At 39.4% G+C, this 24,185-nt stretch overlaps 1 pseudogene; it reads left to right on the top strand.

Annotated features, from left to right (window-relative positions):
- The window catches only part of LOC128870020 (cytochrome b-like), a 44,984-nt pseudogene extending 21,290 nt beyond the window's left edge, over nucleotides 1-23,694 (top strand).
- The last annotated feature ends 491 nt before the right edge of the window (nucleotides 23,695-24,185 follow it).

Here is a 24,185-nt window from a genome sequence, read left to right as displayed (position 1 = left end):
GGCCGAAACATTGGAAAGAGTATGCCAAAATTGGACTAAACGGATGGACCATTTGAAGCGCAGTCGCAGTACTATATTCTATAGCTCTTAAAAAATCACTCTTTAATTACAATATCTGCCTTCATTTCCCTGTCTGTATTTGGCAATATGTCTTGAGCAGCTTCACCGTGGTTTGAATAATTCTCATTGGCTTTTATTTGTTACAGCAATGAGTAAACGCGAACTATTTAATATAATAAAGAAAGGAACAAGCGAAAAGTTTTTTTATCAATCAAAGTTTTTTTATCTACACAAGATCCAAATGATTACAGAAATATTACGGAGGTATTGAACAGTAATGGCGGCCGCCGTTGTTGAATGGGTTGGTGCGTGACTACCATTCGGAATTCACAGAGAGAACATAGGTTCGAATCTCACCAGAATTAAGAAAAACATTTTTCTAATAGCGGTCGCCCCTCGGCAGGCAATGGTAAACTTCCGAGAGTATTTCTGCCATGAAAAAGCTCCTCATAAAAATATCTGCCGTTCGGAATCGGCTTGAAACGGTAGGTCCCTCCATTTGTGGAACAACATCAAGACGCACACCACAAATAGGAGGAGGAGTTCGGCCAAACACCCAAAAAGGGTGTACGCGCCAATTATTTACTTACTTACTTATATTGACCAGTAATAAAATATCGTGGTATACTTACGAAGATAAACAAGTGCGGCCAATTAAAATCATTGCAAAAAAACTACATCACTGTTGTGACCCCAAAGAAATATTTTCTAATATACTTAAAGCAATAAGGTTTAAAAATAATCAACGTGGTTAATAAACTGAAATGGAAACCGAGGCGACCGCTTGATATTGGTGCCAACGATGAAACTTCGCGAACCGACTGGCAACAATAACAATCGTGTGACTTCAAACGAGGAACATGTTAACAATCATAATACTGTAAATAAAATCCCTCCGGCAACCGCGGACGAAACAATAAATGAAATTAAAAGATTAAAGCCAAACCAATCGCCAGGTTATGAACTTATAACTACGAAAATTGTAAAGCAGCTGCCAAAGAAAACTACTGAAAATATCCTGTTTAATCAACGTCACATTTCTTTTTTTTTTGTTTTGTTTAGGTGAGTGAGGTAGGGTTCAAAATGCCTTCGCACTTACAGCGACTTTCGTCTACTGCGTCGTGTGGTGTGGCCACTAAAACGATCCCTCCTCTCCTTCACGGGAGACACCCTTCCCAAGGCTGCTTCCTATATTACTTCGGAAGGGCCCAGAAAGGCATCCATAAAGGACCAATTCTATGCACCCACATCTGGGTCCACCATATTTGTAGCCAGCTTTCATGCTATAGGCTCGTATTTTTGTGTCTCTATCTGTGCGGGTTCGATTTGTTGCACTGTGTCGATGTCAATCTTTTTTTCGTAGTACGTTCTCGATGTATTTCTTTACCGCGTTCCAGCTGTCCTCGCGTTCGAGCATTATGCTGATTACATTCCTCTGCGCGATGTCGCCAATCTGCTCCCTCAGAGCATTTCTTTCCGCGAACCATCCACCATGTTATAACTAAAAGAAGTATGTTCAGCGTCATCGCTCAGTGTTTCACGGTATATGCACTTGAAATCGGTTACCTTGGGCATGCGGTATAGGTATCTCCGGAAGTATCCGTGACCCGAGAGGAACGGAGTTAAGAAGTACTTTACTTTCCCGAAGTTCCTTGAATCAATAAGTTTCGTCGTCCATCTGCTACTCGATTCAGTGTTCTATAAGCTTCGCCACCGCAGCGTGGTTTGGCATATCCGTTCTGAGAAGGTAGTGGGTGGGAGCATCTCGTCACCTTCGGGGTTTCAGTCCATGCACAGCATAGGCTGCATGGGGAACAGTCTGTCCACTATTTTGCTGATAGCATCACTGTGGAGTTGGCGTTTAGGTTCCCCGTAACAATTTTATAGCCCATACCCCAAAGGTTGCTATTTAGATTCCTTCGATGTTCCTCCCATTTTGCCTTATTACTGGCGATGATTGCTTGTTTTAGCGCTTTTCGGGATTGTCTGAAATCAGTAGCTTCCGTCTCTGCTTCTCTGTTTCGTCTGGCTCTGGCGTACCTTCTTCTATAACGGAAGCAGGTTTTTCTGAGCTCTGCGATTTCTGATGTCCACCAATACACAGGTACTCTTCTTGAGCGTAACTCCTCGCGAGGCACCGATGCTTGCCACCTATATGCGGCATGGTATTTGCATCAAAGTGAGCTAGGAGCGCTTCAGTGTTAACTTTGGCGTTTCCTAGTATATGTCTTCCCCGTGTGTTCGTAGTAGGGGACCCCATTCGACAGCCTTGGCGTTGTAGTCTCCAGCTACGATGAAGGGGCCACTTATTTCTCGAACCTTATCCTCAATAAGGTACAGCTTCGTTCTAATTTGATCAACACTGTCGCTGTCACTGTCGATAAGATAGCAGCTCAGCATTGTGAGGTATTTATTTTGAGCGTATGTGTAGCAACGACGGGCTCTGTGCTGTGACTGCCTTACCTCTTGAGAGTGAAAATGAGGCCGTTCCTGTTTCGTCTTCGAACCAGGTTCCTTTGGAATCCGTCCGTACTGCTCGCTGATGATGACCGCATCTAGCTCCCTCTCGATAGCTTTTTGTTCGAGCAGAGCGTCTGCTGTGCGACTTCTAAGCATACTTGCCTGGAGTACTCTCATCACTTCTTAGCTTCTTCTTAGCTCCTGGACCCTGGCATGTCATAACATGATAACAGTGAGGACGAACAAGAGCCGTAAACATCAGTTCATACGAATACGAATCAGAAAATTCAGATGTATTTCGACGGATGAAGCCTAGAACCAAACACGATTTTCAAAGAATAAAAATAATGTGACCACTGAAGGAACATTTCTAATCGAATAATACTCAAAGATCCTTAAACTGTGTTACACTTTGTAGTACATTATTGGAAATGGTGCACGATGTGCTAAAAATGTAGTGACGCTTCGAAATTGTTAAAAGAAAACGTTTCTTTAATATATGAGGACAGACGCAAAATTTTGCACCACCGAATCCCTAACAGATCAGACAATTTTTAAATCATCCGTAAATAGCAAGAAATTAGTAAAAGAAAGTAAAACATTTGCTTATGTCATTGATAAAATATGACTTAAGCCATCGCAGAAATGTGGAGTTAAAGCCCAAACAAGCCAACTTCTTTACTAAAATTTCGTGCGACACTTTGTCAAATGCCTTAGAGAAGTCAGTATAAACGCAATCCTCTTGGAGTCCTTTAGAAAATGATGGCATACAAAATTCGCTAAAAACAGCAAGATTAGTTGTAGATCGGTCTGTTACAAAACCATCGAGCATCATTTTTTCTTCCACTTTTAAAAAGGTGTGATGATTGTAAACTTCCAATCATTTATAAAAGTACCCACAGATAGAGATTTTTAAAAAATAATCTCTGCCAACGCTAGATAATTCTTAAGCAAAATAGTTGAAAGACTATCAGCATCTGTATGTGACGACGGTTTTAGAGAAAGCATCCCCTTGTAAATGTCATCAGATGAGATGTGTAGATTGTCAAAAATTTAGAGATGAAGATAACTATGTAGGATGAAAAGTTACGGCATATCTCATCAGCTGAGACATAATTAGACATAGAAAAGTCTGCAAATAAGTTAGCTTCTTCAGCAGGTGTACTTGCAAATTTATTATCCAACATCATCGAAGCAGGTATATTTGAACCAGACTTTATAGATTTTACAAAATTCCAAAGTGACTTCGGATTAGTTTTGATGTTCCCCTCAGTATTAAGTAAAGGGTTTTCCAATAACAGGTGTTACCTATCACTATCGAGAGATGATTAACGATTTTTGATGGCCGGAATTGGATGGTATTGATCTGGACAATGTTTATTTTCAACAAGACGGCGCTACGTGCCACACAAGCAACGAAACCATTGATCTTTTACGGGAAAAGTTTCCGGACTGTCTTATCTCTCAAAGAGGTGATCACAATTGGCCACCGAGATGTTGTGATTTAACACCTTGTGACTTTTTTTGGGGGCCACGTGGAAGAGAAGGTCTACGCCAACAGCCCACGGTCGATTCAAGACCTCAGAGAGGGAATTCGTGAGGCTATCGAGGACATAGGGCAGCCACTTTGCAATTCGGTTAGGGAAAATTTCATGAAAAGGATATTGGCCTGTAAGCGTGGTGGTCATTTGCCTGATATTATTTTCCACTAATAACGACACACCTTCCTCTTTATAATGAAATAAACATCCGATCACTTATATTAAAAAATAGCATCTTTCTTGGAATATCAAAATAACACCTCTTATTGGAAAACCCTTGTATTTTGAAAAAGCTTGTATTTTTGAAAAAATAACTGATTACTTGTTGCTTTAAATTCCTTGAGGTATTTATTTTTATATATTATTAACGCGAAATTCATGCATTATTGATTTTAAATAAGAAAAACCACTGTGAATGCTCATGTCGGACAATAATTCATTCCATTTAAATTCTAAAAGAGAATTATTAAAGTTGACATATGCAGAGGACGCATAATCAAAAATAGTTTCATCAATACATGATAAAGGTAAAAACTCATAAAAGTTTAGCATAATATCTACAGGGACATGATAAATACTAGCAACGGATATTGGAGAAATACACTTTGATATACAATAAATAATATTATCACTCACATCTTGTTTTTTAGTCAGGCGGTATAAATCAAAATGTCAGAAACATCATCAAAGGTGCCGTTGCAATTGCTCTGGTCTATACTGGCTGACGATTTGGAACAAAACTTTAACAATAAAGGGTATAAAACAACAGGGTATACAGATGAAATTTCTTTAATAATTAAAAACTACCACGAAAAGACCATAAAGGACTTAATGCAGGATGCCTTAAATATAACCTGGGAGTGGTGTAGTAAAGAGGGATTATCAATTAACCCTTCCAATACCACTATTATCCCATTTACCAGGAAAAGAGTTCTAAATATACACACCCTAGTAAATGGAACAGAGGTACCTCTAAAGGAAGCAGTTAAATATCTAAGAATTATCTCTTGGGAGGCCTACCTCAACTCAGTAATAAAAAAGGCAACGAAAAACCTTTGGGCAACAAAACAACTCTTGGGTAAATTCTGGGGTCTGAACCCTAAAATGACCTTCTAGATTTACTCCCAAATGGTAAGACTTATCGTACTATATGGGACTTTGGAAATGGTGGGTTAAAACAAATCAAACTACTGCTATATCAAAATTGTGTAAACTACAAAGGCTGGCGTGTCTCAGCATAACAGGAGCGATGAGAACTACCCCAACTGCTGGCATGTTTTTTAATTTACCGCCAGTACATTTAGCAATACAAGAGGAAGCAACTGTCCAAGCACTCTCTTTTCATATGAAAGAAAAACTTAAACCGGGAGATCTTACTGGACACTTCAATATCTTGAACAGGGTATGCATAACCCAGGCGAATGAACACTGAACTGAATTTTATAAAGAGATACAAGGTTACCTTACCGTCTAGAGAAGTTCCACTCTTCACAACATGGCTAAATTATGACTCACAAAAATGGTACACAGATGGCTCCTAGAGCGCACTAATCCCTAACACTAAGTACAGATAACACGATTTTTCTTGCAGAGCTCTTCACCATAATGGAAACAGTGGAAATCATATCCAAAAGAGGGTTCGCGAAAGTAAAAAATGAAATACTTTCGGACAGCCAATCGGTTCTCAAAGCCTTAAATAGCTTCACATTCAAGTCCAAAGTCCTAACAGAGAGTTTAAATGCGCGGAACAAACTGGCCACTTATAATCAAGTCTCACTGATTTGGGTACCAGGTCATGAGGTTAACCAAGGTCTCGTAACCTTTTATGACAAAAAAGGGCAGAAAGGCCATTTATGGGTCCAACCCCATTTTTCGGCTTTAATGAAAATAATATAAAACAGGAAACCAAAAAAAACGGATCTAAACAAAAATCAGGGAACACTGGAATGGCACAAGTGACCTCAATCACTCCAAAAAGTTTCTGAACATCAATGCCAACAGAGCCAAACCTGCTCTAACCCCAGATAAAAAGGACCTCAGATTACTATGTGGAGCACTTACAGTTCACTTTGCCTGTAGTAAACACTTTAATACAATGGGGTTATCTAGTACAAGATTATGCAGGTTCTGCTGTGAGGCATTAGGCCACAGGAGACACAGAATCCTGGGCTCGTATCTACTAGAGGAGGAAGACGTACAATTGCTCCCTCCTAAGGAGCTGGCTCGATTCCTCGGTATGCTAAATAATTATAATTGAGGAAATAGGGGCGCACAAGAGATCAATCTGGTCGCAGTGTACAAAGGTTTTGGCCTAACCCGTACAACCATTACCATTAGCATTACCATCTGTTCCACAATATTTTATTTAATAACTATCAAAACTTTACTTTTTGTTTTACTCGAAAAAATTACTATAAAATATCTTGTTACTGTGTTTTCTTACTATAAATCCCTCGCTGCTCCTGGTGGTTGTCCTTTTTGCGCCTAGTTGCGTTACTGAGGGTCCTGCTCGGGAGACGTAGTTGTTGTTGTTTTAGCAGTATACTTTGCCCTGTCAGTGTAGTGTAAATCACCGCTCGTCTTCCTCTAGCTCATCTAACGGTAGGCCCAGGAAACTTGCAGTTTCGACAGGCTGCGTCCAGAGAGAGAGGGGTGTTAGTTGAGTGGGTTTCATGGGGCATGTGAAAAGGTGGTTAGTGTCGTGCGGAGTGCCTTCACATGCTGGACATATGTTTGGTATGTCGGGGCCAATTCTGGATAAGTAGGAGTTTAACCTGCTACAATATTCAGAGCGGTATCCACACAAAATTAATACGGCTTTGCAAGATGATGTTGCTCAGCACCAGCAGCGCCGTCAGAATTGGGAAGGACCATTCCGAGCCGTTTGATACCAAACGAGGTTTCAGACAGGGGATTCGCTGTCATGTGACTTTTTTAACCTGATAATGGAGAGCATCGTACGAGCCGCAGAACTTATTCGCTCAGGCACAATATTTTATTAGGGCGTACAATTGTTGGCGTATGCCGATGATATTGACCTCATCGGCCAACCGCACTGTTAATTCTGTCTTCTATAAACTGGATAAAGAAGGAAATTGAATGGGTCTAGTGGTGAACGAGGACAAAACGAGGTACCTCCTGTCTTCAAACAAACAGTTTGTATGAGCTTTACGACGACATAGACATAGGGCAGCGAATCAAAATCCAGCGGCTACGTTGGGTGGGCCATGTCGTCCGAATGGATACAAACGCTCCGGCTCTGAAAGTATTCGATGCGGTACCAGCTGGTGGTAGCAGAGGAAGAGGAAGGCCTCCTTTGTGTTGGAAAGATCAGGTGGAGAAGGACTTGACTGCACTTGGTGTGTCCAACTGGCGCCGGTTAGCACAAAAAAGAAACGACTGGTGCGCATTGTTAAACTTGGCCAAAATCGCGTAAGCGGTTATCCCGCCAATTAAGAAGAAGGATATCCAGAACGAAAGGGAAAGGAGAGTTAGCGGCCGATAGAAATCCCCTTGGTTGGCGGGTTTGCCAGATTTCAGTAGAGGGACCACTATCCCTGTTTTCCACTTGTCAGGAATTACGAGAGTAGTCAAGGACATATTGAAACCCCTTGTGAGGTACTGTTCTTTCAATGGACCCAGCTTTTTCAACATCGGCAAGTTAAGTCCGCCAGGGTCAATGACTTTAGATGATTTCATGTTGTTGATGACCCCTGAACCTCTCCACTGGAGAAAGTAAGTGGTGCACTGTTTCTCGTGAGGTTTAGCAGCCTTCTGATGGCACGAAGCTTGGGTCTGTCGGTCGGAGGATGCAATATGAATTGCCGCCTAAAGTAGCTCGCGCATCTCTTTGGGTCCGACGAAGTGCAACCGTTGTCGTAGTGCTTCGTGGGGATCGACATCGACCTTAAGGTGGACCAGAGCTTACTCACGCCAGAGGTGAAGTTGCGGGTCTTCAGATGTTCTTCTCATTTAGTCCGCTTACGTTGGATTACCAGTTGCCGGATCTCTAAATTGAAATCCCTTTTGCGAGGATCCCGGGGATTGGCCTGGCGTAGGTGGTCACACTCGTTTGCTAGAACGGCTGCTTCAGCTGGGAAATTTGGACGCATTTCCTTCCAGCAGATATGAAGCGAGTGGCAGGATGGGTAGAACAATTAGCTTTGTTAAAGTTAATATAGGATCGATGATCCGCGGAGAAAAAGTCGGCAAGTCTCTCGATCGAGATGATAATGGGAGAAACGGTCTGTTGCAAGCGATAGCATAGGTCGCCAGGTTTTGCTATTTACCACACCAGCGCTAGCAATTTTTATGTCGGGCGTTTGGCAGGCTTGGATGCCAAAGATTGTGATGCGCATTGAAGTCACCTACAACCAATCGGTTTTCACCTCTGATGAGCGCACCTATATCAGGGTGATATCCAGCCGGTGACAGGGGGTATATATGTATATATCGAAAATTTCGATCTCGGCATCGCCTGACCGGACAGCTATACCTTGGTACTGTCCCTGCGGTCGATGCTTCCACCGATGAGACGATACAGCAGTGTATGCCGGACTATAAACGCTAAGACAATACCGTTGTCTCGCTTGCGATCTTGTCAGTGCACGTCATAGCCATCCCTGCTTACCAGGGAAGAGCTAGCTTGTAGATTGGTTTCTTGGACCACCGCTATTGGGATTTTGTGTTGACTCATAAAGTCGACTATCTCATCTACCTTGCTCGTTAGTCCGATACAGTTAAATTCCATAAGCTTGAAGCTTCTCGGTAGGACTGTTGTAACTCGGGGTGTGAGAGATGCGTGTGGTTGTCTACATTGGGCCTGCTGTGCGTTCCTCTGTTGTTGTTGCGGCCTCATGCGGGGGCCGGTTGTGCAGAGCTCTGCAGCAGGGGGCAACGAAGTCGCATGTCAACTCACGGGTGGTGCGTAGGCCAGAGCCTCTCTGAAAGTGGCACCAGCATTGGCTTTTGACTGACGCCAAGTTCCGACGCATGCTGGCCTGACACACGGAACAGAATGTGCGGAGGACCAAGAGCTGCTTGTTTTGTCCCCGCACTCGGATTGGAGCAGGAGGGTTGTGGGTCAGAGAGGGAGTTCTGCTGCACCGGTGGGCTCCTAACCGTTGAGGTTTGATTAGTGGTGGCAGTTTGAAGTGCCTGCACATTTGACGATGAAGCCGTTGAGGCAGGGTCCGCCTGGTGGCGGGAGCAGCCTTTGGCCACAAGCCGTGTGGACCACTCCCTATGTGTCTTAAGGCCTAAGCAGGTCTTAACATGGAACGCCCCGTTGCACTTATTGCACCTAACGGAGATGGAGCTCGGGTGGAGCCGTTTGTGGCATATGCAGCAGTAGAATACCTATGGACCAGGGTTGGGTTCAATACTAGCCCTGAAGAGAAGTATTTGGAGCAAATATACAGCGTAGGATTGCTCCTGTGACGATAGATTAGGGGTGGGGTACGGTACACTAGACTGCCCTAGTTTACTGGGGTGGCTGTCCTTGGTCGGGAAAACCCCGAGTCATTCCGGTAACGTAGAATGGTAACATAGTCGGTGAGGTTGCCTGCGGACGGACACTACAGACGTGGTTCCTTGGGTCCGATAATCAACGGCATTTTTGTAGCTAGCTTCCTAAAGTGATTCCTACTGGACTTGTTCCCGAGTACGGTGAGGCGGCTTCTTTAGGCTAACGGACCGAAAAAACAATTTTTCTTGACGCATTATAATTAACTTTATTAACTTTTGCTAATTTCCGCGCTTACTGAGCCCACTTAACGACGTTGCGCGCAATTTATTTTTATATTTTATAGTGCTCTTTGAGCAAATATTATCATGTAATTCTTAATCTAAGCTTGCATCGCTTGCAACGTCACATGCACCTAACATGTCCCTTGCATTGTTAATGTTTGTGGTGTTAACTTATATTTTCATACCCTAATCTCCGACAGCAAGTCATTCAACAAATGGCTGGTGATACTTAGTTCATATGAAAAGGGTTCTTTATGACCACATACGCACTGAAAGAGATTAACCTTCACAGGAGGTTTTGCCTAGTACCAGCAATGATCAGGACTGATCCCAATAGGTTATAGCGGTGAAAGCCCGGAAGCCAAAAATGTATGGTTGGGTGCGCCAACAAAGGTACTCATCTCTAAAGTAAAAGACTTGAGATCAAAAGTAGGAAAAATCGCCACTTAAAATAACAAACAAATGTAGGAGTCACAATAAGTGATCTTGTATAGCCTGGAACGGAAACTTAAGCCAATACAGCTCGCTAATTCCAATCAATACATTATATTAACCAAGAAGAACAAGCATAAAACACAAAAAATACGTAATAGGGATGAACAATCGATTTCTCCTTTAATTACAATAAAAACAAGAGGCAGGGGGAGTGGAGATGATATATACCTATGAATATGACTTCAAATAAACTTTATAAATTTTATCTAAAATATATTTACATGTATTCCCCATTTTAATCAATATTTGTATTTCAATTTAGAGCTTTGACACAATTCGCAAATTTTATTATTATTATTTCCTATGGTTCTAAGGAGGCGCTTACATCCTTTCCGGGTGGATAAGAGATTTGTATTACTATTAGCAAAATTTGAGATCGACCAAATTGTTGAGATCGGCGCCAAATCGATTCTTCCCGGTCTTTGACAAAACTCTCATTTACACCCCTTTACTAAATAACTAAATGACAACATATAATATAGTGCAAGTATTTATTATTCTTTTGAAATAATTTATCATCAGAAATTAATCAACAGTTTCAGTTTCAACAGGAAACGCAAAGTGTGGACAGTGGTCGAAACCAAAAATTTGCTGAAGTGCTACTTGGCACGGAAGGAACAGTGTGGATTTTTTATATCAAATCGACCAAACAGTCTGCTGTTCAAAACAAAAAGGAAAGCGAAGTTTAATTCTCATATACTGCAAGTGCTAATTTACACAGGGAAACATTTTGTTCGGGGGAGAAGGTCGGCCGCGGAAGGGAGAACGGAATTGGTCTCCCGTACTGGCGACACGATTTGTGCTTCTTATACGTATTTCCAATTGTGAAATTGGCTGCAAAATATTTTTGACAGTTGCTTCATTCGTTTTCTTCTTTTCTGTGAAAAAGTACTGTAATCAACCGATTTTGAAAATGGAATACAAGTGGGATCGATGAAACATTGAAAAACGAATAGTGTATATTCAAGAAAATGCTTGTTTGTACAGCATTAAATCAAGAGAGTATATGAACCGAGTCAAAAAAGCGATGGCATTTGCGGAAATACAAAAAAATGGAAATATAAATGGTTGGAGTCACACAAGACGACATAAAAAAGTGCGTGTAGCGTAGTACGCATAACAGAAGTGAAACTTTCAAGGCAGTCAAAGAAAGAGGGAGAGACCCGAGAGAGAGAGAGAGAGAAAGAATATATATCTAAATAAATTCACAATATTTGCAGAGAATACAAATAGACAAAATTTATAAAAAATAACAATATCTGAGCGTATTGAAGCTTAAATTATGACAATGAACAATTGTTTTTGTACTTTAGCTTATAAGTATAACCCACGTGTAGGTGTGTAAGTATATATGTATGTAGTAATAAAGTAGACATCGAATTTTGAAATTATTTTCATATAAACCATATATGTACACACACACATATGTATGTATGTAGACTCATTAAACGAAGAATTGGCAATGTATTTGCACACATCCATAAATACATATCAACAACTAGAAACTATCTATTGGAAGTTTTCGAAATCGCACCACTCAATTGAATTCCTCAATTTCCCATCATATAATACCCGCAAGAACATGCACACATCCATACATACATAATTAAATACAAATTAGCATATTCTCAATAACAGTAACATACAGGTTACGAGTACTATCCAAATAATCTCCCTAAGCTTAAGGATGTGCTTCTTTCTCACTCCCTTGTACACTAAGTATTCCCTTATACACATATACATACATAGCTACAAATCATTTTTTTTAGATAATGTAAAAAGATCTAGCGGTAACATACTAAATGTTATAGGGTAGTAGTTACATATAATATTTTTGGTTTTGAATCATTACGTACACATCTGACAACACTGTACGTGATCTGGAATTACTTATGTTTTTGTTTTTTCTATTGTTTCATATTTGACAGACGTTAGTGACAGTGTCTGTTCAAATTTCAAAGTGCAAGCTTCTTTTTGCGGGTGTGATTTTTAAGAAAGAATAAATCTACAATAGTAGGTAAGTGCTAATTTTTATTTTTGGGTTATTATTGTGTTATATACTCATATTTTTTTGATGATTTCTAGTTTTCTTATTTATTGATTGGGTTTTTTATAGAAATACATTTTGGGTTTTTATAACATAAATAAAATTTTGCCTTGTAGAGATGGGGAATTGTGCTGACCTCACACCAACTAAAAAAGCAAAAATTGCCACAATGTTGGATTGTGAATATACCCAGCGTCAAAAAACTGAGTTACTAAATGTTTCGCAGTCCAGCGTTCGAAATAATAAAACTATTGTAAAACAATAAAAGTACAGAAAATTTTGTTTGAGTATAATAATTTGGCAACCCTCGAAAAAATGAAATGAAATATGAAAATGTCGAGCCAAGGAGCACCAAGAGAATTGGTGGCTCCTAAAACACTCAAGATAAAAAGCCCATTGTAAAGGGTGGCTAAGTTTCAAGGGCCGGTGTTAATTTTGAATAAAGTACAATTTTTTTAAGAAATTATTGTCATTTTCCTTTATTATGCTAATACTGGTATGACTCAATTGCGTATAAAACAAAATATAGGGTAAATGGCAGTCGTGGCCTCGGCGGCACACCTTCATCCGATGATCCAAATTTTCGACAACACTGAGGCATAATTGAGGTTCTATGCCGTTAATGTGCCAGATTATCTCATCCTTTAGCTCTTGAATTGTTTCTGGCTTATCGACGTACACCTTTTCTTTCAAATAACCCCAAAGAAAGAAGTCCAACGGTGTGAAATCACATGATCTTCGCGGCTCTCTGCTTATTGACGAAACCACTGAGGTGAAAATGGGCCTCATCACTGAAGATGATTTTCTTCGAAAATTGGTCATTCACTGTTGCCATTTCCTGATACCATTCTGACCATTGACGACGCTTGAAATGGTCAAGAGGCTTTAGTTCTTGAGTCAATTACACCCTGTAAGCGTGTAAATGCAAGTTTTTATGCATAATGTTCATCAACGACCCGCGTGAGAGGTGCACAGGTGTTGAGCACGACGACAAGTTGAGGTGGACGGCCCTTCAACCACACTATCGCGAACAGCAGCAGTATTTTCTGCAGTACGAACTGTACGAGCATGCACTGGTGTTTTCACATCTCCTACAGACCCGGTTTGCTCAAACTTTTGCACAATTTGTCCGATTGTACGCACATTTGGACGATTAAAGTGACCAAAAAAATCACGAAGTGCGCGATATGCATTTTGATTTGAACGCCCGTTTTCATAATAAGCCTGAATAACTTTAACGCGTTGCTTGATTGTGTATCTTTTTATCCTCCAGTTCCACTTGAAATAGTCTGAAACTGGAAAATGTCAAATGAAATGCAGAAAAAAACTTGACGTTTAAGTGTGGTTCACATTCAACATCGACCCTTGAAATTTAACCACCATTTATTTGAAGCGCTGGAAAGGGGGTAGATAGTCAAGGAGGGAAGGAGAAAATATCAGAGAAAGAGATAAGAAAGAATAAAAACAGAGATAGAGATAGTTAGTCCTGTGAGAATTTTCCAGATTCTTTGGCAAATCTATAAATATCCTCCAATTTAACAGAAATAATATTACTCATTCTCATGACATCGGAACCAAAATCTCTCACAGAGAAAGTGCTTAGTGCTATCCGCCTCCTCCAAGCATGACAAGCATACTGGGTCCTCAATGATTCCAATGGTGGTCATATGCTGACCCCATGGGTTGTGTCCTGTAATGAAGCCGACCATCAACCGAATGTCTTTCCTTCTAAGTTTTAGTAGAAAGTTTGACAGTTTTCTGTTCTGACTTGTCACAAAACACTTTGCAGCTCTGCAGCGTTCTAGACCGGACCATCGCTCTTTGTGTAGATTGCCTACATAATCGCTGATCCAATTCATAATTCCTGCAGAACTGATTCCGATTATTGGCTATGGTCCCTGTGGGGGCACCGCTGATCCACAGTTGGCCAATTTGTCGGTAATTTCGTTTCCTTGAACACCGGAGTGCACCGGAACCCATATAAGTACAAGCTTGCTTTGTCTTGCGAAAGAGTTAAGCTTCTTCTTACTTTCTTGAACAATCTTCGATGCGCGATTCACCTTCAGTGAAACGTGTGTCTCCCAAGTCAGCTTCTTATCCAAGATTACTCCTAGATATTTAACTTCATCGGAAAGACCAAGTGTCACACCTTTCAGTGTTGGAAGACTGAGTCCATTCAATTTCCGGTTTCTCGTAACTATGGTTGTTTTGTTTGGATTAACGGAAAGACCTTGTCTCATGCACCAGTCATCGATTTTGTCAAGAATCCTCTGAACTTTCGTGCAAAGCCTCCTTAAGAATTTATCCGTTGTTAGCGTACATACATCGTCCGCATATGCTTGGGCATGAAAACCGGGTTCCTGCATCTCCGCTTGTAGAGAGCGTACGACGAAGCACCACAGCAGCGGAAAAAGAACACCCCCTTGGGGACATCCTTGCTTGGTCCCGACTGTGATTTGTTCGTCACTGCCCCCACCAGCGGTTAACAGCCTCTCACCGAGCATGAAATATATCCATTTTAAAATGGTTTGATAACTCCGTGTCTTTCGGCAGAAGAACATATCGAGCTGAAAGTGGCATTATCAAAAGCCCCCTCAATGTCCACGAACACGCCCATTGTGTATTCGCCAGCTTCCAACCCGGCTTCAATATTGGTAACAAGATCGTGTTAGGCTGATTCACATGATTTTTCACTCTGGTAAGCGTGTTGATTTCTACTAAGTGGAATTCTCGGCAATACCCCTACTCGAATATGTTTCTCCACCACTCGTTCTAGGCTTTTCAACACGCTGTCAAACTGGTTGGTCTACAACTTTTTGCTAGGGAATAGTCATCTTTTCCTGGTTTCACAATAAATACTACTCTTACGCGTCGCCATTGGGACGCAAGACAGGCTGTGAAGATCCTTTTCAGGGCCTCAATCAGTCTGTCTCCTCCGTTTTTAATTATTGTTGGATATATTCCGTCAGATCCAGGGGCTTAAAGTTCTCAAAGGAAGACAGGGAAAACCTTATCGATTCCTTTGTCACTATCCGACTAGCAATATACCAGCTGTACCTAGAGGTTCCACCGTTTCTACCGTTATTGTTCATGCAACTCTCTACTTCAGAGAGAATTTTACTACCCGGAAAATGTGTTTCGAGTAGAGCATTAAACGTTTCCGATTTGGAAATTGTGTATGAACCATCAGATTTTCGAATGGAATCCAGCCGTACTTAGCGGTCTAAATGAAGGACGTTTCCCTCACTTCTTCGGCTTTACTGCAGAAATTTCTATAGGATTCAAGTTTGGCTTGCCGTAATTTTTTCTTATATTCTCTCTGTGTAAGACGATGATTAGCCCAGTCCTCATCTGTTTGGGTCTTTAAGACCTTTTCTGGATCGTACAAGAAAGCTTCGACAGTTCAGGGTTCCACCAAGGAACCGCTTTCCCCTGTCTACTTTCCCTGAGTGGGCACAGTTCCTCAAAGCAATTGATTAAAGTACCTTCTAATTTCTTAGTAGCATTTTCAATCATTTCTACTGATTTGAGTTTTTTCATGATTGGTAATCGCTCTGTTACAAGCTCACCATACCTGTCCCAGTCCACATTTCGAGGATTCCTACCGGAAGGTACTGATATTGTATCAATTCCCAGTCGGAATTCGATAATACGATGATCAGAAAGAGTGTCCTCTTCCAAATCTCGCCATCGGTTCATTTGATTTCCCATTGACTTATTGGTAAGGGTTAAATCAATAACCTCTTGTCTCCTTTTGGTCACAAAATATGGTTGGTTACCAGTGTTTCGAATGACCAAATTGGATGACAGGATAAAAGCCAGTAACTTGAGACCTCTGGGGTTGCATTTGCTGCTTCCCCATGCAATGTTCTGTGAATTTGCATCACAGCTCACTATTAGCCCCAGATTATTGGATTCTGCATACTTGACCGCTTCTCTTAGCTCCCTCGAAGAAGGTGGCTGTAAAGAGTCGTAGGGTAGGCCGAAACTATGATAGCTGGGAAGAGTGTCCCACTTTTCCAGTACTTTATTTTTACAACAACGATAATTCCGGAGCATAGCTCTTTTAACATCGTGTGTTCGATCAACCTCGGCATGATAATACATGCTCACGGTCTCATATTCCCTTCACAATGAAGTGTTTGTCCCCACGACATAGCACCTAGACCACAGATACGCTTGTGACATACCCATGGTTCTTGTATTAGTATGTGTAAGTTTGTTTGCAGTTTTGCATGACTACGGCACAGGAGAGCCGTAGACGCTTTGCTATGCTGCAGATTTATTGTGTAAATATTACTTCAGTCATGAGACTGAGTATATTTACGCTTTGTCCTCCACTTTATCATGGACACAGAAATGGATTCGCCCCAGATGTAGGTGAGGACGGCACCCGTACTTCGACTTAAGAACCTTGAGGTACCCGAGATACCCAGTACCAGATGGGAACCCACTTCCGAAGTGGTAGCGGATTTCTGCCTCGTGCATGTGTATACTCTCCAGAGAGTCGTGTCAAGATCTTTGTTCTGCACACGGATGCGTGTGAGCAGTTCTGCTGAACTACAGGAAGGACCCTGAATCCAGGCACTCGCTCGTACCAGCCTTTCTTTGCTACTGTCAACAAGAATGAACTTGCTGTTTTCGCAGGCTGGAGCTTTTGCTATCTCTCTTCCCAGCCATTCTCTGGAAAAGGCATTGAAACAGTGCACCTTTGCGATACTGTCCACCACGCTTTCCCCCTCGAAAGTCTTTCGACTCACCGATTACACGTTACAAAGGAATCCTCCCTTCTGCCACGAATCCCCATTTCCATTACAGATGGATAGACCAACACCTGCGTTCGAATCTCCAATAACTTCAGTCTTTTACCGATACTTACCTGATTCGCACCAGGTTCGACCGTTGTCAAAGATTTACTCGGTACCAGAGATCCATCTGAGTCTACTGAGAGGGAGGGACTGCTCGACGGAAGGATTTCCAGAAAGTGGGTTACCTCGTGCAGACACATCCATCTTTAACCTGAACATTGTAGAAAAATGCATTTTATACCTCCTGCCAGGTTGTCGGTACGGTACTCTCCACATAGTACTTGGGTGGTAACCAATTCCACCGTTCCGCGGATGGGTGGATACCCAATTCCTACATGGAGCTGCCTTCTTAGTTCGTGGTAAGTTAATCTCCATGTCATGGGGTTAAATTACCACTTAAGCCTCACCCCCGCGGCAAGGACACCGACATGACAAGGTTGGTCCGTACTCAATATATGAGGGAGCTACGTTTAATAAAAAACTCCAAGAAAATTGAAAGCGTAGTAAATGATGTATATGAAACAAAGCTTTGGTGTTTTGATCAGCTCTCGTTTACAGAAGGCCATGTAGTAGTATAGTAGTATTAAAATGCAATGTGTTACAAATTTTAAGAAAATATAAATTATGGTATCGTAAGACGTATACTACATAGCTAACATGATTGAATAATTAACATAGGTCACAAATTTGTTTTTCAGATGCACGGCAGATATTTTTATGAGGATCTTTTTCATGGCAGAAATACACTCGGAGGTTTGCCATTGCCTGCCCCGGGGCGACCGCTATCAGAAAAATGTTTTTCTTAATTTTGGTGTTTCACCGAGATTCGAACCTACGTCGGTTCGAATCTCTCCCAAAATTAAGAGAAAAAAAAAACATTTTTCTAATAGCGGTCGCCCCTCGGCAGGCAATGGCAAACCTCCGAGTGTATTTCTGCCGTGAAAAAGCTCCTCATAAAAATATCTGCCGTTCGGAGTCGGCTTAAAACTGTAGGTCCCTCCATTTGTGGAACAACATCAAGACGCACACCACAAATAGGAGGAGGAGCTCGGCCAAACACCCAAAAAGGGTGTACGCGCCAATTATATATATATATATTATATATATATATATATATATATATATCTATATTTATACATGAAGTATATTTAATTTATTTATTTTTATTCAAGTACAAAAGTTTATATACATATATATAATAATTTCAAGTTATTAAAAATAAAACAAATTGTTTATTATTGAACCAATCCAGTTTGCCTTCTTCATTAAAATACAGTCGAACTTCGATAACTCGAACTATGACATGCCACAAAAAAAAATCGAGCTATCAAGATTTCGAGTTATCAAATATAATATACATATGTACATACATACATAAAAATCCATAAACAAAATAAAACCTAATGGAAAAATAAAACAATCCATAAAACTCAAGGGTTAGCAAACAATTTTATTGATAAAACAGTACATGCTTCAAATTATGTATAGTTGCTATATAATATTGCATGTGTATATTTTAAAATTATATACAATATAATATATGTACATAATTAAGAACATTGTTTGAATAGATGTATAGCTTTCATTCGTTAAAAGTAAAAAAGTCAGTTATTTGGGATTGACGAGAGGGTTTTTTATTATGATCTTCAAAAAATGCTTCAATATTATTTAAACCATTGTACAGAGAATCGGTTGTATGTTCATTGGTTTTTAAATATGACCGCAAAATCTTGAACAAATTTGCAACTAGCTCGTTTGAAACTGGTTGCAGCATATCATCTTGCAAGTCGTCTTCTATATCACTTTCGCTATCATGCTCAAATTCGGATTTAGATCCCAATAGCTCCACAATATCTTTATCTGTGGGAAACTCTGAAGTAATTATATCGTCATCCACATGCATAAAATCATTAAAGGTAACACCTTCTGTACCTTTGACATTTTGCCAAGCTTCATATTCATGCCGCAGTTGAATTTCTTCTTTACTCCTTTCTTTTATGCGTTCGCTTATGAAATCCAAAGGAATGTCATCTTCTTCCTCCCATTCAGAATATTGACCGAAGTCGGCTTTTCTAAAACAATTAGAGATGATTTCAGGCTTTATATCGCCATTAATGTAATGTTAAGATTTTTGTTTACTTCAAAGCATTTTATAGTATTTTTTAAAATTCTGCGACGATAATGACATTTTAAATTTTGTATGACACCTTGATCGAGTGGTTGTAATTTTGATGTCATATTCGGGGGAAAAAATGCATTTAATCTCTGTTGTATGTCTTTAGGATGGGTTGGGCAATTGTCAATAAAAAGTAGAATATTTCTTCCGGATTTTCCAAATTGTTTGTCTAAGTTAAGAAGCCATTCTTCAAAAAAGGCTCCCGTCATCCACGCCTTTGAATTTGCTTTATAGTCGAGAGGTAACCATTTAACACCTCTAAAACAGCGGGATTTACTTTTACCTATCAAGAGTAATTTCAATTTTTCTGATCCATCCATGTTTGCGGCAATCATCAACGTAACTATCTGTTTACTGTGCTTTCCTCCATGGCATTTCTGGTTTTTAAAAGTTAAGGTGTTATCTGGAAGACATTTGAAGAATAAGCCCGTCTCGTCTGCATTGAATACGTCCCGTGCTTGATAGCCTTCTAATAAATGAGATAAAACATCACGTTGCCATTTCATACAGTCTTCTTCGCTTACATCATTACTCTCACCACACGCCTTTTTATGACATATACCAGATCTTAGAAAAAAACAAACTTTAGGTGTCAGCTTGCACATTTATTTTATGAATGCACATACCTTCGTTTCCAATTATCGAGCCAACCAGTGCTTGCCTTGAAATTCGGTTGTTTTCATTTTTGACTAAATTCCAGTGCTTTTTCTTTAAGTAATCCTCCGGTTATAGGCAAATTCCGTGTTCTTGCCGATTTAAACCATTCTAAAACTGCTTTGACCACATTTACGTATGTTGGCTTTTTTAGTCTCTTTGAACTCCCACTTGCACCACCACTTTCGATTGCAGTAATAACCGTTTGTTTATTTTTTAAAATAGTTGACATTTGATTTGCCGGAATAACATACTTTACACAAAACCTTTTTTTCGCGCACCCATTTCTACTTCCTTTATTAGTTTAAATTTTTCATCAATAGATAAAGTTTTTAAACAACGTTTTGATGACCTGTCAACAGAGTTTATTTTCGCGTAAGAACTACTAATAAAATACCTGTGGACTTAAACAGTGCAGCGACCCAACTGCTGACATCTGTTTGCTATAAAATAAGCAACACGTAATAAGGGAATTCCCCCGGAAACTCGACTTATCAAAGCTGGCGCCAAATATTCTGTTCGAGCTATCAAGATATTCGAGTAATAGAAGTTCGAGTTATCAAGTAAAAATTACACTCAATTCTCACTCTAAACGCCATTGCCAAGCAATTTGATTCGAGATATCGAAGTTCGACTTATTGAGGTTCGACTGTATTTAAGAAACTTTTGACGAACGTTCTCCCTTTCACCATTTCTCGGATTATACAGGGCCCGCCACCTATCTTTACGGATTTGAACTAGGTATTATTTGAAGAATGGTAACACTTAGCTGTCATCTGATTTGACAGAAAATTAGTTTTATTCTTCCGTTGAACGAAAATGGTTGTGTATACGCTCAAAGAACGCTGGGGAATATTGCGACATTACTTTGAAAATCATGGTAATGTTGCAGAATGTGTACGAAAATTTCGCACGGTAATGGGAAGAAGAAAAGCACCGAATGAAGCGTATGTGCGTTACTTTGCAAAAAAAGTAAGAGAAACTGGGTTGCTTATTGACAAACCAACGCGTGACCGACCAAAAATCGAGCGTACACCCGAAAATATTGCTGCAGTGGCCGAGAGTGTTCGTGAATCACCAGGAACATCAGTTCACCGTCGTTCTCAACAATACAATCGAAAATGTGTTGAAAAATTGGACCGATCGTAGGGGATGGTGCATGGCTAGCCGAGGCAGCCATATGAATGAAGTTGTATTTCATCATTAACCGGAAGGATTGTACTTCAAAATAAAAAAAAACCGGTTTGGAAAAATATTGAGTAGTTTCTTTTTTATAGCATTTTTAATTACGTAAAGTTATATGGCGGACCCTTTATAATATAATGGAACCAGTTGTTTACAGTTTCTACATTTCCGCTACCATCAGTGTGTGTTTCGCCATTTTCAATCACATAATTATGTAAAGTGGCCACATCTAGATTTATAGGAGCAAGAAAAACGCGGAATCGGTTCGACAAAATTCCAAATGCATGTTCCACTACATGCCTTTCCCGGGAGAGTCTTTGATTGAAAACTTGCTGTTCTTCACATTGCGTGTGGATATATGTAGCTCCATTAAATGCACATGCAGAAGAAATGCATCGTCTCCGACTAAAACATACGGAACGCATCGATTGTTTCAAATTAAAGCTGCTTTTGATATTTCTTTCTCATCTTGAAGAACAGTACTTAACTTGCTTTGTAGAAAAACCCCAGCATCATTCCTGGACCGTTGCAACCCACGTCAACGAAAATAAATTTACAATTAGCATCCACCAGGGCTAATAAAATTATGCTGTTAGTGCCTTTGTAATTATAGTTAAAAGCTGCGTCAGAACGTGAGGGACGGAAAGTTATATGCTATCCATCTAATGCGCAAATGCAATTGGGGAATTTCCACTTAAGCGCGAATTCTGTTGCTATGGCCTCCCGTTCGGATTTGCTATTCGGAAGCTGCGAAAAAAGTTGTCATTAATTGCGAAATATTTATTTTATTACATATTTATAATATTCTAAAACGTATGCATACCTTTAAATATGACGATTTTAATTTGTTAAGCATGATTAGTAGGAGTAATAATTCTATTTTTAGTTATAGCAAGAGCATTCATAGGTTACGTTTTACCATGAGGACAAATATCATTCCGAGGAACTACAGTTATTACAAATCTATTATCTGCAATTCCTTACCTAGGAATTGATTTAGTTCAATGAGTTTGAGGAGGATTCGCAGTAGATAATGCCACTCTCATGATTTTTTACATTTCATTTTATTTTACCATTTATTGTACTAGCAATAACACTAATTCATTTATTATTGACGTAACAACGTCTTATAATTCGATTTAGCCGGCTGCACGCACGAAAAAATGTGTCGTTACCTTGCTCATTTGTCGTTACCTTGCTCATTCGTCGTTACCTTGCTCATTGTCGTTACCTTGAATGAACTGCAAGCGAAAGCGCGGAACGAACGACAAAGCAAACAAAGCAAACGATCGGCAACGTTCGACATCTTGCTCTCTCCTACTTAAGTGAGCGTATATATGTACGTATATGCGCATATGTACATATATAAATTCACGTATTTGTATTTGCATATGCCTTCTTATTGATTATTATTAATTTGATTTACTTGAAGAATTTAAAATAAAACCAAGTTTGTTAATAATACCTGTTGTTTTAATGTTATTATTATTAATTTTTTTATTATATATGAAGGAAAAAATGTACGGTAATATTTACCACATACCTTATAAGATATGTTGTATACTAATATATGTATATAAACATGCATATACATATACAATTTCGCGCAATTTTCAAAAAGAACAAATCTATATGTAAAGATGCATACAAATCATATGGACATATCAAATATACGAATCTATTCCGTACGCAAGCAAATGTAAGCTAATGTGCTTGAACTACAAGCGAGAGCGCGGAACGAACGACAAAGAGCACAATCGGCCTCCGCGTTCGGCAACGTTCGACATCTGGCTCTGTCCTACTTGAGTGAGCATATATATGTATGTATATGTATGTATGTGCGCATTTGTATATAAATTCACATACTTGTATTTGCATATGCGTTCTTCCTGTGTGCATGGTAATGAACCATTTCTCTGTTGAGAATAGGACGATGATAGAAAAAGTAGGAAATGAAAGGGAGTGTTTCGAGTGTAAAGTATCTTGAAAAAGGCAAATCGATGATGGTGCCTCTTAGTGTTGTTGACTTATTAACGTCTGATGCACAATCGAAATTGAACATACATATCTTTAATGAATTTGATAAATGTTTCGTCGTTTTTCACGTTTGTGTAAATGTAACTTGATCTATTCCACTGCAATTCCATTTACCTCCTCCTCTATATCCATACAAAATATCTATCAAACAAATAAAATAAAAATTTTGTTTTGAAAATTGCAACCCTTACATCAGTATTTTCTTATGACGTTGTCACGTTAAACTATCGTCAGTAAACCGACTTTACAGACAACCTCTTTTTTCTACATCAAACAGGATCTAATAATCCAATTGGATTAAACTCTAATATTGATAAAATTCCATTTCATCCATATTTTACATACAAGGACATTGTAGAATTTATCGTTATAATTATAGCACTTCTATTATTAACTTTAATTAACCCTTATTTATTAGGAGACCCCGATAATTTCATCCCTGCTAATACTTTAGTAACATCAGTTCATATTCAACCTGAATGATATTTTCTATTTGCACATGCAATTTTACGTTCTATTCCTAACAAATTAGGAGGAGTTATTGCATTAGTTCTATCAATTAATATCCTAGCAATTTTACCATTCTATCATTTAAGAAACTTTCGAGGAATCCAATTTTACCCTGTAAATAAAATTCTATTTTGAATTATAGTAGTTACTGTAATTCTATTAACATGAATCGGACAACAGTAACAGTTTTAAGAGCAGTTTACTTTTTATAATATATTACATTATTAACCCACTAATTTATAAATGATGAGATAATTTAATTAATTAATTAGTTAATGAGCTTGAACAAACGTATGTTTTGAAAACATAATACAGGAACAAAAATTTCCTATTACCTTTACTAAAATCAATTAACAATATATAATATATCAATAATAACTTAACTCCAATAAAAAATAATTTAAAGAAAAAGGTAAAAAACACTTTCAAGCTAAATACATTAATTTATCACAACGAAATCGAGG

Source organism: Anastrepha ludens, chromosome X (assembly GCF_028408465.1).
Source record: "Anastrepha ludens isolate Willacy chromosome X, idAnaLude1.1, whole genome shotgun sequence".
NCBI classification, from domain to species: domain Eukaryota; kingdom Metazoa; phylum Arthropoda; class Insecta; order Diptera; family Tephritidae; genus Anastrepha; species Anastrepha ludens.
This window is presented reverse-complemented; position numbering and strand designations above follow the sequence as displayed.